Source organism: Aedes aegypti, chromosome 2 (genome assembly GCF_002204515.2).
Source record: "Aedes aegypti strain LVP_AGWG chromosome 2, AaegL5.0 Primary Assembly, whole genome shotgun sequence".
Lineage (NCBI taxonomy): Eukaryota > Metazoa > Arthropoda > Insecta > Diptera > Culicidae > Aedes > Aedes aegypti.
The window spans coordinates 133,040,186-133,059,015 of record NC_035108.1 but is presented as its reverse complement, the minus strand read 5'-3'; the positions used below and the strand labels follow the sequence as shown (position 1 = coordinate 133,059,015).

The window sequence follows — 18,830 nt, the reverse complement described above, 5'->3', positions numbered from 1 at the left end:
TAGTAAGACTTTTTGTATGAAAATAAAAAATAAATTGTATGGCGCGTAAGAAATCTCAAACCCCCCCTCCCCCCATAAACCCTTACGTAATTAATGGACGGCCCCCAAGCTCCGCCCATCTCATCAGCAACTCAAAGATTCGCTTCCCATTATATTACGTTCTCATTCATAACGCAAATCCTGCTCTACATTTTGTTCTGCACCGAACTGTTTCCGCCATCCAATTTCGAATTTATTCTTCCCGAACGAAACTAGCATACTAGTTCACAGTCACACCATCAACCACACCGCGGTCACGGTTGCAAGAATCCGTTTACAGTTGATGAGCACAACATTGTGCTTTTCGACTAGGTAGGGTTTGTTACCCAAAAATGAGCCCCCGGAGTAGGCTGGATTTTGGTTCGATAATTGCAAGCTGACATTCATTCAGAATTTATGTTCACGCAGCATAATATTAATTTGAATCGGCTGATGTAATTTCATACACTTTCAAAAACTAACGTGATTTAACGTCTTTTGGAAAAAGAAGCGAGCCGAATGACGTAATTTTTCCTATCGATTTCAAATACCAAAATCTTCAAATCCACGAATCGTAATGTAGGCTTCTCCCCTATCTGCACCACGAAAGAGCTTGTTGAAAAAGTAAACGAAGTAGGATCGTTCTAGATTTACCTGTTTAATGTATGGCAGCACCACAAACATGGGGGGCTCAACTTTCAACCAAAATGAAATTTTTGTTGTCTCAATAGCTTAACGCGCTACGGTGGAAAGTTCTAATCTACTTTAAGCTTCATTTCAGCAGTTGGAAGTATTAGTTTAGTTTCTGTTTTAGGAAAAATATGATCATGCTCTAGGAAAAGAATACCCATCATATGTTTATTTGTTTTTCAATAAAATATTCCAAACAAGCCACAATTTGATAAACCGGTTTGACTCATATTCCGAACACTGGCCAACGGTGACTTCAAATGCATCTAACAGTCATAAAAAAGTGATATTTGTAAAAATTTTAATTTCTTCGCAAAGTCTTTATGTTAGCTATTGGGTGTGCCAATAAAAATGTTTACTTAAACTTATTTGACATATTTCAGTGAAGCATTTCAAGCAAATCGCCATACAAAAACTGAGTGTTCGGAATATGAGTCTGTTCGGAATTTGAGACAAAACGGTAAATAGGCGATTCAAAATTTGAACTGAAAATAAGCAATACAATATAATGCATTTTTCAAAAAACAATTAAAAATAGCGCGCAAAATACCATAAATAGGGATCATACATTAGACTGGCCCAGCTTAGCATGGGAGAAAATTAAAGTTGGATAATTCCACGGGGCACCCTCCAGGATTATTCCTTAGAGTTAGAAGAAGCCCTACTGAAAGTTTCAGCTCATTTAGTCGTTCCATGAGCTGGCGCATCTGAATTGAAATTAATATGGGATTTCCAGCTCAAACATATGGGTTTCAGGTCTTCATCTACTGTTTGGTTCAGGAAAATCGTTGATCGCAATCTATTACACCCAGAATGTCAAAAACACTACTTGATACCATAGTGAACAATATTGTAGAAGGTTGTATCATGATTAAAATTGATAAAGTTGGTGTTTTAACTGTTTGAAGCAGGTTTGCTAACCTCATGCTATACTGCTTTGTATATCTTCAACATAGCCACTAAGCGCATCATAGCCACCTATGACGCTGGGCGAGCTGCTACACAAGGCGCATGCATATATGGTCGCCGTTAAGTCAGAGGGGACCAAGTACAAAACTTGAAAAAAATGGATTATTCTCTCATTTGATGCGAAATTACCTTACCTCCGTTACACTTTGATCAGAATTGAAGAATGCTGCAAACTGCGAGAGATATGTAATAAATTTACTTTGAATGATCAACAAAAATCGATAAAAGTGTGCAGTCAGAATGAACCAAGTGCTTATTACCATATCAGCGAAAATGATCAGCGCGCTGAGGAATGCTAGGAAATGAAAAACATTTCAGGAGATTTGTCAGATTTTTCGACATCGAATCATTCTTCTACTTATCCATCAATAGAAATTTATAAGTGTTACCTAATTCGATGCATTTGATTTTTATTTTTGACCATTTACCATATTTGGATGGGTGGTCAGAAATTGCAACAAATTCTATGCAGACAGAGTGGACCAAGTGTTGAAAAGCAATAAAATGATTGATTACTGCATGTTTTGAGTCAATTTCAGAATCTGATATAAGTTTACGGTAGATCTATGGTGTATGTATGGCATGTCCTAGGACCCGCTTATTGGACAAGCATATTTTGGTCGGTACTCAAGATAATCACTTGGTCCACTCTGACTGAACGCATATTTGAATTTTTCTGGTATTTAATGCCCTGACCCTGCGAAACCTTAATTTTCAAGCTATCGTAATGTCACTGATTTTGGTATTTACTATATGAATTATTTAAGAATTTACGATACTGGTGTCGAAGGGTCTTGATAATTTGTTTATCTTAGAGATATGCACCCAATTTGACCATGCAAGCATTGAATGATTGTTATTTTCCAAGAAATTGTTCAGTCAGAGTGAACCAACTCACTGAACGGTGATCTTTAGTTCAGTCAGAGTGGACCAAGTACACATAGTCCATCAAAAAATCGTTCTATTAGAGGTTTGGATTATGATTTTTCATGATTATCACTTCAAATTATATTGTTTGAAAGTAACATACAGACGTGTATAAATATTGAACCCAAATTTAAACGAGTTCAAAAATTACAAAGCGTTAGACTTTGAACCCATTTTTCTCAAAATATCAAAAATGTCACTTGGTCCACTCTGATTTAACGCCGACCATATGTGATTGAACGGGAGGCTGGTTCAGCCTAACTTTCAATAACTGAAAAGTTAATGAAAACGAGCTCAAATCCAGATACAACCTTCTGCAATTATGTTCATTAGGGTATAAACTAGTGTATTTGTCATATTGGGCTCAATTGAACGCGGCCAACTAGTATACGGAACGAAACAGTGACATTGGGTCAATTCTCTATATATTTGAAACGAATATCCCATACAAACTTCAAATTGAATGCGCCAGCTGGTGGAGCAACCAATCGAGTTGAAATTTCCGGAGAGCTTTTTTCTTACCCTAAGGTTCATATCTAGGGGGTGCCCCGTTGAGTTTTACAAAATTTTTGTTTTAGGGCCAGTCTAATCATACATATACTGAAAGCAGCTTTTCGTATTTTCTCCAATATCATTTCGCAAAACAAGATTTCGTATATAAAAATCAATTTTCATTCATTATACAATTTATGTTAACTTGACACAAACTCGCGATTCAGCAAGTTCATGAAATTTCAAATTTCAAGTTTCAAACTATTTGCGTTAATTTTCACTAATGCTACTCGCACTGGATGCAATATGCTTAATACTACAAAAAAGGTCATTTACTCAACGAAATTATTCGTTGTTGTTTTCTTCAACAAATTTATTTCGTAAACTAATTTTGTAGTAATCCTTATATTTCATCCCAGCCTATCATATATTTCGTAAAATATACGAACCCATTTCGTCAAATGCACTAAAGTTTAATACTCTTTGAATATATTTCATGTTTTAACATTAATTTTAGTGTGAAGTAAACGAATTTCGATTGCCAACAAAATGTTTCCTTGCTTTTTAGCACTAAATATGCAGTTTATGATAATTATCTTTATGCTTAGTAACACATTTATTGAGCATTTTGGTAATCCAATCCACATGGTTATAAAATTAATTAACTCATTACGCGTGGTAAAAGATGGATAAATTATGGGTGAAATTATGGAAAAAATCCACGTGCTCGGCTAGCATTTGAACCCAGGACTCTTGTATGCTAGACGAGCGCTTTACCAACTAAGCTAACGAGCCACTTGGTGACCCAATAACTCAATTGGTTCTTCTTCTTCTTCTTTCTGGCGTTATGTCCCCACTGGGACAGAGCCTGCTTCTCAGCTTAGTGTTCTCTATGAGCACTTCCACAGTTATTAACTGAGAAGCTTAGTATGCCAATGACCATTTTTGCATGCGTATATCGTGTGGCAGGTATGATGATACTTTATGCCCTGGGAAATCGAGAAAATTTCCAACCCGAAAAGATCCTCGACCGGTGGGATTCGAACCCTCGACCCTCAGCTTGGTCTTGCTGAATAGCTGCGCGTTTACCGCTACGACTATCTGGGCCCCTAACTCAGTTGGTTACACGTTTCAAATCCATGTATCATCTCATGTATACCAAGGTGTGTGTATTTTACTCTGCATCCAGAGTAAGGTGTTATCACTTGGCGAAAGTGGCTAGGAGGCCATCTTTGACTTGCTGGCCGTTTTGTTAACAAACATTACTGCCTGGCCTGGATGATGCTGAAACTGAGACTAATCGTGCTGCCAATAGTGCGGACAAAATTGTAAAAAGAGAAAGAAAGGAGTAGAGCACACAAGGCGTAGGGGCGACCAGAGTAGAATAATTCTTGACAACACTGTTTCTCCAACTAATCAGGAATCAATCTCTCGACTATCTGTCTCAGATGTTTGTAAACAAAACGGCCAGCCCTTCCTCACCTACCCTGCCTGGTTTTTTCCACAAAGTGAGCATAATAGGACACCTTAGAGAATTAAACCCGCCTCGATGTATACTACACACGCGCGCAGAGCGAGTGCGATTTATTTTGTGTTGAAACTGTATGAGAAAGTGTATAGATGGAGGAAGGCCATCAATGTGTCGTTCGCATTAAAGTGACGACATGATTACTACAGAGAGGCAGTCACTCTAATATATAGGAACATATATAAAGAGCAATCCGGTAATCCAATCTGCATGGTTATTAAATTAATTAACAAGAATCCTGGGTGCAAATCCCAGCCGAGCACGTGGATTTTTTTTATAATTTCACTTATAATTTATCCATCTTTTATCACGCGTAATGAATTAATTAATCATTTTGTTGTTGGAATATTATAATTTTAGGTGCTAATTTTTAATTCTGTTTTGTTATTTCATTATTTGTAATAGGAATATTAATTATTTTTCTTAACTAGTTTGCAATTTTTTCATTTGTATTTGCTTATTTTGATTTATTTAGCTGTTGAAAATATATAGTGTTTGTATGAGTTTTATGATTGTAAATTCAATTTAAACTATTACTTAAGTTTGATATTTTTTGGGCTACTTTTAATAACATTTAGAGCCAAATGCTTATTTAAATGCTTGTTGATTTGAATGCCGTTTGTTTTTGGTGGTCGAGCATGCAGAAGTGTAAATTTTCAAAAATAGTTTAAAATTTTAATTATTAACCTATGCGATGGCTCAATACAGGCCATCTGATGTACATGTATCAAAAATTTAAATCTCTTTTACATGAAACTCTCACGCTCAAAATTAATTTAAGGAATTAAGGGAGCAGAGCCATTAATTATAAAATTCTCACTGACAGTTTTTTTCTTGTTAAAATTCATAAAGCTTGAATGAAAATGTTTTCACTGTATTTTATTAATAATATGGTTCATTCAATTGCAATCAGAATGTCTCGAATTAGTTGAAAAAATATAGTATTCGATTTCAGGCAGACATAATCGTTTTCTGACTGCAAATAAACTGAAAATTCATGCGCACCATACCACTGTGTTTTATTTCGTCGATTTCATGTGCTTTTTGAAAAGCGCCCAAACCGTTGATTTTAGCGATAGAGTTTGTTCGGAGAAGTTTCTTAATCTCTTGAAGTAAAGGAATTATCGGTATAAATCGTTTTAAGAAGGCACCGATACCATCACAAGGACCTTTTCCATGTGAGGTTGGGAAAAAGTGCCATTCTGCTTTAATTTTAAAATCATTTTCATGGATGCATACATTTTTGAAATTTGACATTAAGCGAATGGCTAGAGATGCTAGTATTAGAAAGTCAGCAGAAATTATTAACACCAAACAATTTTTCGACTGGGCTGTGTCGCAAAAGGTGAAAGACCAATTTAAAAATGATTGGGAATTTATCTATGCAACTGAAAATGACTATTCAGAAGCTGAAAAACCTCTTCTTTCTAACCTTGTTCCAATTCCTGGAACAAAAAAATATCATTCATTTATACCAAAAGACGAACGAAGCATTTTTGCTATTGAATTCTCAGATGCACGTGAAAACCAAGACAATACAGCATGCTTTGTTCTTAATAATACAAAGAAACGAAAATCTTCTGGTGTTAGCAACCAAAGACAATCTTTCCGGTTGAAAAAAATATAAAGTATTAAGATGAAAATGTAAGTTATATACTGAATAATGGAATAAATAAAATTAAAAATAATAATAATAATCTTATTTGTTCCATAGAAAAGAAAGAATTCCTTTTCGGTGTAATGAAAAATTGAGGCAGAAAACAGTTTTTTTTTCAGTTTTACTAAGCGGTGTAATTTTTCATGAAAAAAAATCATCCATTCCGGCTTAAACTTCATTAAAACCAATCCCATATCTTTTTTTCAGATGTTTTGGAAAATTTACAATTGCTTTGATAAATTATCTTTGTTTTTCCACTGCTTCGATTGAAATATAGGTTTTCAAAGAAAAGGCTTTTATGGTCATTTTCCACAAAACTGGCCATAACTCAAAAACGAAAAAAAAGTACATTTCAAAAATTTCAGCGATTAAAGCTTATGAAATTACCTTCTCAAAAATATATTTTTGAAAGTTTTCCACTAATTGGAACATAGTTTTTCCGGCTTTTCTTTACGAATTTTCTCAACGGTGGAAAATGTTGTGGAAAACTGTTTCCAGTTAATATTTTTTTTTATTCCTGAGAAAATTTGCTTTCATTTTCATAAAAAAAAACTTTGTTTCTACGATGCTTCTTTCTTGAGTTATGATTTTTCAAAGAAAAGGCTCAAAATGGTAAATTTGCACTTTTTTTTACAAAATTGGCCATAACTCAAAAACGAAAAAAAAGTACATTTCAAAAATTTCAGCAATTAAAACTTATGAAATGACCTCCTCAAAAAAAATTTGTTTGAAAATTTTCCACGAGTTGGAGCATAGTTTTTTCGGCTTTTATTTACGAATTTTCTCAACGGTGAAAAATTTTGTGGAAAACTTTTTCCAGTAAATATTTTTTTTTTATTTCTGAGAAAATATGCTTTCATTTTCATAAAACAAAAACTTTGTTTCTACTATGCTTCTTTCTTGAGTTATGATTTTTCAAAGTAAGTAGTGTCGGAGGAAAACAAAAAAATTCCAACTGAGTTTTCCGGGAAAATAAGCGACCCTGATTTTTTCTAAATTTTTTTTATTCATATATTGATGAGCCCTGCCTGTGGAAAAAGTTTCATGAAAATCTGAGACCCTTCGGCCCACTTTGTACGGAAATAAAAAAAAATCCCCATTTGTAACATACACAAGAAAAATTTGAGTTTTTCTTAGTTTGCAAGATGCCTATCAAAAACCCCTTTGATATATGATGAAAATTAGCACATTTTACGATGTTGTTCTGAATGTTCATTCTTCTTAATTTTATTGCATGTTTGATACCATGATCGACGGAACCCATGAAAAATGAAAGTGTTTTGAGACACTGATGCAATAATTACAAAGGTATCATATAACAAGTCAAGCTGTCCGAAACTGAGGGACAGGAGGTGCTTAACCAAAATTGTAATTTGTCCATATTTAGTTCAGATATGGTACAAAATACATTCATACTATCAAATCATGATTATGTTCGATCATGCTTGCGGGATCCGAAGTATTTTTTTCATATTCAAAATAATTTTTAAATAGGCTCAAAATAAAGTAGACAAGTCAATTTATTGAAGATTTTCAAACTTTTCTACTTTTTTAAAAAGGCACGCATATTTCAAGGATGTGTTATTCTGCGCAAACATTAGTCTACATAATAGCTTTCTTTCCTATTAATACACCATCTTGATTGGACCATGATTTCTCAATGTTTCGACTTTGTCCGGTATTGGGTGCTGTCCGGCACTGGGGGATCTCCTCCTAAATTATTTGAGAGTGTTGTATTTTTGGACTGGTTCGTTGATAGTTATGGGATAAACGGTATAGATTTGTATGTATCCTCTAGGGTCCAGTATTGTGAGATAATATTTACATCTGCTTGGCATTACGTCTTGGCACTTGGACAATGTTTTCTTTTTATGATCACTTTCATAGTTATGACTGAGAGCTTTCTTTGCCAAAGTTGCCATTCGCATTCGTATTATCGTGTGGTAGGTGCATGATACTCTATGCCCAGGGAAGTCAGATACCTTCAGCATGGCTTTGCTTTGTAGCCGCGGACTCTAACCACTCGGCTAAGGAAGGCCCATATTATTTACATATAAATCATTAATTGATCTCTATATATTCATGTAGAATTACATGCCCAAACTCCAAGGAATTCATGAAAGACCTTGCACACAATTTTGCCTGATTAAGAACCAAATAAATCAATTATATGCTTAGGATGCTGAAAGACCATAATTTCTCAAAATATTAAAAATTAATTCCTTACAAGTAGTTTCAGTTTACGAAACAATTCAATACTAATAAAACTGCTATGTTGAAACATCTTGGTTTGCTCGAATCTCACAATTATGAAGAATTTCAACAAACACATTCTGAAAATAATGATTTTGCGTCGAAATAACCTTTATAATGCAACTTTGTATACATGGGTAAAGTATAGGGAATAGGATTGTGTGAACATCAAACAAGGGAATTAAATCGTCCCTCTTCACGTTGACCTTTCGAACCGAACCTATCATATAATTTCATCAAGCACGAAAGTATTACTTCATCAACAGTCATATCGAGCGAGTGAAACAAACACGACCATTTTCCATGGTACACCAATCTCAACATATCATCGGTAGGTATACGAATGGAAGTGAAATGATACCGCAATATTTTGGTTCCCAAATCTAGTCCCTTCCACTCATGTTCCCCAGCTGTCACCCGTCCAAAATGACATTTGTCTCGCTGTAAAAGCCTGTCAAAATGGAAATCCCATCACTTGTCACTCGTCGTCAACGCTCTGTCGAAAGCTCTCCGTCAGGCTCATTACGTGCGTGTTTCCACTGACTCGACAATCGGATTTAAGGAATACAGAGAACTGGCTGAATGGCACATGCTTCTGTTCTGCTAACGATGGCGATGCTTTTCCTTTCGGTTAGTAGTCTGATCCTAGCTGACAAACACGAGACAAAACGGGATTAGATACGGCTCTATTTGCGTGTTCGTTATTCTTCCATCCGGACAATTCTTCCGGTCTAGCGACTTTCTCGGCATGTCTCATCCATTTGCTTTGAATAATATGGATATCCTTGGGTGTTTTTTATATCCATTCCTGGCAATGATATTTCTCCTGAATGAATTATTCATAGCCGTGATAGATAGGAATGGATTCATCTTGGTTTAATCTGATTTCCAATCTTGAAAGGGTAAACCGTCATCTCTTGCACAAGATGTGTCGAGAGTTATCTTGTCAAGGCTTCTCCTGTGTGTAAATTTTGTATTATCGATACAATGTTTTTTTGGGAATCAATAATTGTATTCATTTAACATATGACCTTCTGCTTATGAAGCAGAAATTACTAAGCCCGTTTATAAGGATATTCACGGTACTTCAGGATAAACTTATGGAGACGCATGATTTCTCATTTTTTGTTCTTCAAAGAGCCTTTTCAATGACAGTTTATAACTCAAAATATAATTAATACCTAAATTGATGTTCCAAAAATGCAGGAAAAAACTATTGGTGTGCATTGGCACGACCTTTTATACACGGACGTCAGGACGACTACCAGGATAGAAACGGCAAACAACTTTTCTGAATATGTACTCGCAACGGTGATCCGGTTTCTCAACGCTAATTTCACGAATCACGCAACCGTCGTCGTGGTGGTTCGTGTTGAATGAGTAGCAAATGACGAAGCAACTCACATACAGTTTATTTATGTCGTCGTTGTGAATTTTCACGATGCTCATACCGAGCCTCCGCCATTCTGTGGCGGTTTATTTTTTCATTGCGTCTACTTCCTGGAATTATATCCTGACATTGGTAGTGGGCGGCCGACGGGGGTGAACCTCATCGTAATTTAGAGCAGCAATTTCTCAACGACGACGGCTATAATTTTCCACATCGTTTTAGATACGTAACTATTTAAGCCATTATGCCACATTAAATATTTTACTGGCGAATGCCACGAACGAAAGAGCTCTCTTTCATAGCATTTCAACAGTTAATGACACTGTTATAAAGCAATTTTAGTTAGATTTCGTTGAGATGAGGTATTTCTTCAATCCTAAATAGTGTCCATGCTATGCGTATACAACTTTATTCTGCTGACGGAAATTTTGAAACTTCTTTAAGCAACGGAACAGTACGTCTTAATGTTTTCACCTATTGATTCCTCTATTTGGATCCATGCTTTAGAATGTTTGTTGGTCCCGTTGGTGGAAGTATCATTTTGTTAGCGGAGATGATTCTTCAGGAACACTGTCCTGAGACAAAATTTCTTTCTAGGTCACTTCTGAATATAGGCGGAAAATGGTTGCTTCCACCAACAAAAGATGTGATGAATCTCTGATTTCCCAATTTCTTCCAAAAAATTGGTTTTGAATTTGTCGCTAAACGTAGCACATGTGTTTCTAAGGAATGTTAGCTTTCTTCCAAGAGTGGAATATATTAATTTGAAAATTGCATCGGAATAAGCAACCTGTTCCATGCTTTAGATGTTTTTTTTTTTTTTAAACAAAAAAAAGGCAGCCTCTAGCTCAGGCTCTTCGGCTCAGGATTCAAGTGAGGAAGCAATAGTATTTACAAATTTAGTGGATTTAGGCAGGCAGGAGATCTCAAATTCCAATAGGGAATCAAGTTTCTTCCAAATCACAAACAAAGGAGACTACCTCGTTTTGCTAGAAACCCAAGAAAAAGGCTTTAGTTTTTCATTTATGATGACGGAGCTAAACGTTTACTTGTTTTTCCAAAACTGGCCAATAGTAAAATAAATGAATATTCCTCTCTAGCTTTCTTTAGTGTTGCATCATTTTTTTATGTCTTTATTAGTATCATTTCAAACATAACATTCATTTAGCTGTTCTAAGTTAATAGATAACACATTTTGTTAACAACATATTACATTTCATTTGCCTTAGCAGTTCAGATTTAATACGGGAAAATTGATTTCACCTGCTTAGAGAAAAAAATAAACACGTTTCAATTTGCTTAACCTAACATAACCTAAATAGATAACGCATTAATCATGGCAATAGAAGATTGTAACGATTTTTGCCTGAAATTATTTATTATTTTATTCGACATTTGTTCCAATGTTTCAACATTGGAAATTCTATGTAACTCATTTGTACTATACTAGGGAGGAAGCTTCAAAATTTTATTTTGAATTCTCTGCAGTGATTTGTCTCTGATATGACAATTGCTTGTCCATATTGGTACAGCATACAACATGGCTGGCCTGAAAGTTTGTTTGAATATCAAAAGCTTGTTCCTAAGACAAAGTTTTGGTGTTCTATTAATGAGGGGATAAAGACATTTTACATATTTGTTACATAAGGCTTGAATGCACCCAATGTGATTTTAGAAAGATATTTTTTTTATCTAGCATGAGCCCTAGATACTTAACTTCATATGACCAATTCATTGGAACCCCTCTCATCGTGACAACATGTCTACTTGAAGGTTTCAAATAAAGAGCTTTTGGTTTATGTTGGAATATTCAATGTTGCTGAACAGCGATCGGAAACGCGAGGCACGATGAATTTTCGTAGGCATCAAAACAGAATTTGCGAATAAACACGAACAACCGTTCGGGCGCTTCATTCGTTCGGATCGCTGTTTCTCCCGAAGCTATCATCGGGTGATTTAACATCACTCGGTAATGTGAACGGTACGATCCACGCTGCTTGATATTCGCGAAGAACAGGAAAATATTCACTTCGATCATCTTCATGCAGGCTCGCAACAAGCTGGTGCTGGTGTTTACCATGCGCGTGGTTTATTGGTTTATTAATTTCAAATAGAAAATTGATTTGAAGGGGCCCAGATAGCCGTAGCGGTAAACGCGCAGCTATTCAGCATGACCATGCTGAGGGTCGTGGGTTCGAATCCCGCTGGTCGAGGATCTTTTCGTTAAGGAAATTTTCTCGATTCCCAGGGCATAGAGTATCTTCGTACCTGCCACACGATATACACATGCTAAAAAATGGTCAATCGGCAAAGGAAGCTCTCAGTTAATAACTGTGGAAGTGCTCATAAGAACACTAATCTGAGAAGCAGGCTTTGTCCCTGTTGGGACGTTACGCCAGAAAGAAGAAGAAGAAAATTGATTTGCATGTACCTACTTTGGCTTATTTAAACGGTAAAAAACTGCAATCGAAATCTTCCAGACCTCCCATGTTTTTTCAACAATGTTTGGGTAAATTTAATTAAACTCAACAACAAAATAACAGAAGCTTGTTTTGTTTTAATAGTTTGATGCTATACTTTTACATCTCACTAATAATAAGTGTCAAAATCAGTACATTTTGTGATTCGTATACATGCCATCGATTTTATGTTGCAATTGTACCTAAACACTACCAGAAAATTGTTGCGCAATTAGCTCAACACCGGTCACTCTCCAAGCCCTAGCCAGCAGCACCCAGCCACGCTCGGGCTGTGATCTTCAAGCGTGATCTTGTTGGTCTGCATATACTCAGTACACCATGCAACCAGCAGAGTGTTTGCTTGACTTTACGAGAAGAAGAAACCTTGCAATGAATCACGAGAATGAACAGCGCGTGGTTAAATGAATCCTACGAGTGGGAAGGCTTCGCGAGCCACGGCGTTGCATCCGTTCGCTTTTTTCGATGCTCTTCGTGACGCAAAAATGAAAAATGAATTTTGGCGAATGTTGGATCGCGAAGATGCGTCGATCACCGTTCGCGAAGAAGATCCATCGCAATACTGGGAATATAGTTGAGTTTTGGAAGCAATAGGAGAAATCTTCCATTTTTGCAAGTATGAAGAAAAAATATCTAAACTTATTTGCAATCTACTACAGATGACACGCAGACTTCGTCCTTTGGCGGAGAGGCCTATGCCATTCGCAAACAAGCATTTTTGACATTCCCGAGGTAACTCAGGTGTGAAAATATTGTATAATATTGGTCCCAAAATGCTGCAATGAGGAACAGCAGCTCTTAAAGGAAGTCTTTCGGACCTGGAGTTCTGATAATTAGCCTGTATTATAAGATTTGACAGATAACTTTGAATTATTCTAACAATGTATGTTGGAAAATAAAGTTTTTTTTTATTTTACGATCAAACCTTCACGCCAAATACTGTCGAATGCTTTTTTTATCTCTAGAAGAGCAAGACCAGTAGAATAGCCTTCAGAATGGATCAAATTTGTTACACGTAAAAGTTGATGAGTGGCCGAATGTCCATGGCGGAATCCGAACTGTTCATTGGCAAAAATTGAATTTTCGTTGATGTGGGTCATCATTCTGTTCAATATTACCCTTGCAAAAAGTTAACTGATGGAGGAAAGCAAACTAATTGGACGATAGCTAGAAACCTCTGCAGGATTTTTGTCTGGTTTTGAAATTGGTACAGCATTTTTCCATTTGTCCGGAAAATATGCCAACTGAAAACATTTGTTAAATATATCAACTAAGAATGATAAGCTACTTTCTGGTCTGGATGAGGATATAGAAAATTCCATCATCGCCAGGAGCTTTCATATTTTTGATTTTTTTAATAATAGTTCTCACTTCTTCCAAATCAGTCTCCCAGGATTTTCGAAAACGTTCTCTTGATTGAGTAACTTGATTTTCAATTGGACTAGTAAGTCCTAAATTAGAATTGTGCACGATTTTACACTGCATAGCAAGTTTTTGAGCTTTTTCGCAATTAGAGTAAGGTGGGGCAAAAGTTCGACCTTAGTGGTATAATCAAAGTTTCCAGGAAAATAATAGCAGATGAAACAAAACAAATACCATATAGCGAACCTTCATCATATTGGCTATAACTTTGCTGAACAAACTTGTGTCAAAATATTTACCCATTTTTAGTTATAACAGTTTCAAAATTGATTGTCTTATTCGAACTTTTGCCCCACCGGTGGGGCAAAAGTTCGAATCTAGTGTGGGGCAAAAGTTCGTTGGCTAAAACACAAAATATCAATACTTTTATGCCAGGCATACTTTCTACCAGCCGTAAACTTATGTTTGCCGAAAAATACACACTAAATTTTCATCAAAAAATGCCCAAAACAGGGTTAATTGTAATACACCCAAAAAAATAGCAGTTTTTCGCAAAACTAAGGGAAATGTAAAATTTTTGTGACATTTTTCGCACGATCAGGCAAATTTCGCTAAATTTGAAGATAATATGTAGATTTCAGGAAATTTGAAAAATTTTTCGTGGGTTTACACATGGGTCGAACTTTTGCCCCGCAGATTCGAACTTTTGCCCCGCTATGGGCCAAAAATTGATTCCAACTATTTATGGAAAAACTAATCCACGTCAAAGCATCCTTATGATAGGCCTAGAAACGCCCTTACATAAAATATTGAAAAACATAGTATCTTCATTTGGTTCCATGCATCGAAAATTTGACCAAATATTACAATATTTGCGTCGAAAAACAACAAATAGCCATAACTTTTCCAAATCTCAATCGAATTTTATGATATTTGGAGTGAAAGTCTCTTACTTGAATAGCATTCGAACCACCATGACATTTCTAAGTTTTGATTTGATTTGAGCTAGAAATATTAAAAAGAAACTCTTGCCCCACTCGAACTTTTGCCCCACTTTACTCTAGTTAGTAACAATTTGTTTTCCTCTTTCAATGCCGGTATTAGCTTCTGATGTTTTTTTTTTCAAAATTTTTCCAATTAAGAAATCTTTTTTTCAAAATTTTTGTTTCCTTATTGTGAAAAACGTTTCTTGATTTCTTTCTGCAAATCCTGCCATATAATTTTCATAGCAGGATCGCGAGATTTTGATATTGCCCTCTCCTCACGTTTTTAAGATGGATCAAGAGTTTAAGATCATCGTCTATAATCACGGATTCAAATTTTGGAATTGCAATGCTCCTGGCTTCAACAATGAATTTGTTGAAGTTTCAAGAGCATTTGTAAAGAAATATTAACACCAAGATTAGATTCAATATATGTTTCATATTCCATGGAACTGCAGTCGGCTCGAAAATAATTGAAAGTGGAGCTGATAGGATTGAGAATCGCATCATGGGATATTTGAAACGTAACAGGGACATTATCAGAATCAAAATCAGCATGAGTAACTTATTAGTAACTCGCTGTCCAGAGCATTGAAAAGACAAATAGGCAGCTATGAAAGTATATTTACCGAACTGTGTTTCAACAGAAACACCTAAAGTTTCAAAAACTTTGGTTTCAAATGACGAAAACAGTTGATGTTTTATACCCCTATGAATGATGATTGTAACTCCCCCACATGCCCCATCAAGACGATAATTACGATAAACAAAAAAGTTAGGATGTTTTTTTAGTTTGGATCCAGGTTTCAAATACGTTTCAGTAATAACTGCAATATGCACGTTATTAACTGTAAGAAAATTAAACAGCTCGTCCTCTTTACCATTCAAATAACGAGCATTCCAATTTAAAATATCTAAATTATTATTTATTGGATCCATTCGAAAAACGTTATCCAATAACAATTTGATAAGTAAATTTTACACCAACTTGGACTGCTTCAGTCATAGTGGTGGCTTTGAACATTGCATCAATCATTAGATTCAATTATTCAGTTAGAAAATTAAAATCAGAAGCAGTCATATCGCTTGAAGTGGTTACATTATCTGATGATTTCCCATTAGAATTTTCGGTAGACCAAGCGCGGAGTAGAAGTTTCCTGTGGCGGTAGGGTTTTTTTCTATTTGATTTGAAACAACTAGAATGGGTACTCATAGTATGAAAAGGAGAAGAGCTCAATTTACCTGCTACGATATCGGCAAAGGATTTTCCGTGGGTAGATACATTCGAAATTAAAAGATTCGAACAGCTACTGGACGGATTAAAGTTTGTTTATGAATGAGCATGATAGTAATCTTCCTGATAGGTATGATTCATGATCAAGCGATCGTTAACTGAAAAATGAGCATTGTTCGATACCCTACCAGGGAAATTCCGGAAACGACCGTTATCGTAACGGATATTATCTTTCATCTGCCTGGCACGAGCCTCAACGACTCGCCTACGCGAAGGACAAGCCCAAAAAATTGACTTATGATTGCCCCCGCAATTCGAGCATATAATATTGGTGGTATCTTCCTTCACTGGACAGACGTCCTTAGCGTCAGAAGAACCTCCGCAAATCATGCATTTAGCATCCATGCGGCAATGTTTTGTTGCATGACCCCACTTTTGGCACCGACGGCACTGAGTGGGGTTCTGGTAATTTCCTCCAGGTTTTTGGAAATGTTCCCATGTCACACGGACATCGAACATAAGTCTAGCTTTTTCTAATGCTTTGATGTTATTTAGATATTTTTTGTTAAGGTGAACAAAATGATATTCTTGAGAAAGCCCTTACGGAGCAATGCCAGATTGGATTCTCTTTTTCATAATGATTACTTGGACTGGGGAAAATCCAAGTAAATCATTTACTCCATGTTTGATCTCTTCAGGTGACTTATAGTCACTTGAGATACCTTTCAAGATGACTTTGAACAAACGTTCAGTTTTGTCGTCATGAGTAAAAATAATGTGCTTCTTCTCTTCAAGATGTTTGAGAAGAAGTTCTCGATCTTTAAGAGTTTCCGGCAAAACGTGACAGTCTCCTTTCTTTGCGATTTGTAAGGAGACCTTGATTCCCCTAATGGAGTTCAAGATCTCCTGCCTAAATCCCCGAAAGTTGATGATAGATTTGCTTTTCAGTCTTGGCAAAATTAAAAACGGTAGAACCTAAAACTGTCTGATGGATCGATTTTTCCCGCACAACCGCAGCCAGTTTAGGATGCTGCGGTTGTGTGGGAAAAATCGATCCGCCAGACCGTTACAAGTTCTACCGAACCACACTGGACGAAAGAACTGTAACAATTGAGTCCCTGAGGAAGGTCCCAAATGGACCGAAACATTGGACAAAATAAAATAACAGTTTTTAATTTTGTCAAGACTGAAAAGCCAATTTATCATCAACATCGGAACTACAGTCGAACTACCAACGATATAAATCCTCCAAATTCGGAACAACTAACCTCGATAGGCGGCACTCTTTGCTTCCTCACTTGAATCAAAGAGCCTGAGCTAGCTTAGAGCCTGAGCACGTTTAGTGACAGTTTTAAATCCCACTTTTTTGGAAGGAAGTTGTGAATTCAGAGATTCACCCTTCCTTTTGTTTGTAGTTGCAACCATGTTTAGTGAATAAACAAAAGAAGACGAGACCTCCTAAGAGGTTTTTTTTTCCCATGAAGGTGTCCAAGAAGGTTTACCACCGCTAGCTTTCGCCAACGGGTCCAACGAAAAATCAAAGGCACGGGTCTAAGCAAGGATCGTAAAGGAGTCAATAGTAAAAAAAAGAACTGAAAAGTACTGTTTTAGTAGTACTGGAAAGTACTGTTTTTGTAGCACTGAAAAGTACAGTTTTGTTGTTTTTAGTAGTTTTTAAAAAACTTCCAAGAGCAGAGAGAATTCGTGTACGCACAGTACGAAGGTACGATGAGCACTGATTAGTATTGCTTAAAAGTGCAATTCTTGCGATCTATAGACGGTTGATAGTGAACACAATTGCCTAAAAAAAAGTACATCTAAACATAGTATAATTACTTATCTTAAAAAATCCAAATAATAAACGTCATTTTTAAAATTCAATTTTTAAAATCATTTATTTTTTGGTGTGCGCCACAAATAAGACAATATATTCAAGAGCACGGATTCGGAAAACCAAACATCCGTTTAAGCTGAAAACTTAATCGATTGGTCAGTCGCTGGTAGTGACGATTGTACCCCGTTTGGCATAAAGTCGTTTGGCATAAGGTCGTTTGGCATAAAGCCGTTTGGCATAATGGTCGTTTGGCATAATGATTGACTTGAAATAAATATCGGCATTTTTTAAGCTTTTACCGAGATCAACACCACCGAGCCCACAGCAAAAAAATTTGGTAGGTTCTAAACAAGCGTGCTGTTCTTTCAATTTCAAAAAATGTTGTGACATTCGTGACGGGTCTCTACATCTCACAACATAGAGTACCCTTGAGCTTGTTGCGATATACATATTTGAAAATAGTAAATTGGCAAGGAAAGTTCGCAGTTATTCATCAAGGGAACGCTCATAGAATGTTTCGCTGCATATCAAGCTCTGTCCTAGTTTGGACGTAACACTCGCTGAAAATTTACTTGATAAAAGAATGATTTTTTTTTTTTGCAAAATATCAAAAGCTCTAATCAAAAGATCTATTAATGCGACTTAATGCAAAAATAGCCTTTATACGAGAGCAGATTATTTTTCGTTTAAAATGTTTCAGACTCTAACGCAATAAAAAACCTTTTCACAGCACAGCTCAAATGAACAACACATCTTTAAAAGAAAATATTTGTGGCAAAACTTTCCAACGGTTCAATATAAATTCTAATTTTGGAAGTTACATCAAAAACACCGTCTTTCATCGAGAAAAGGGAAAATTTGTGATTGAAATAATATACTTTCCAGCATATTTCGTAAGGAGATCACGCGTTTGCCCCAAAAAAAGTATATATAGAATATTGGCAGGTTCCGAAATAATTATAATTCTAACAACACATCTGGCAAGAATTGATAATAAAAATGGTTCACAATATGCT

The 18,830-nt window shown here is 35.9% G+C and overlaps 1 protein-coding gene across 4 annotated transcripts in view; it reads right to left on the bottom strand.

Annotated features, from left to right (window-relative positions):
• Nucleotides 1-18,830, bottom strand: part of LOC5567280 (slit homolog 1 protein) — a 95,174-nt gene that overhangs the window by 27,059 nt on the left and 49,285 nt on the right. The gene's annotated exons all lie outside the window — the stretch shown is intronic.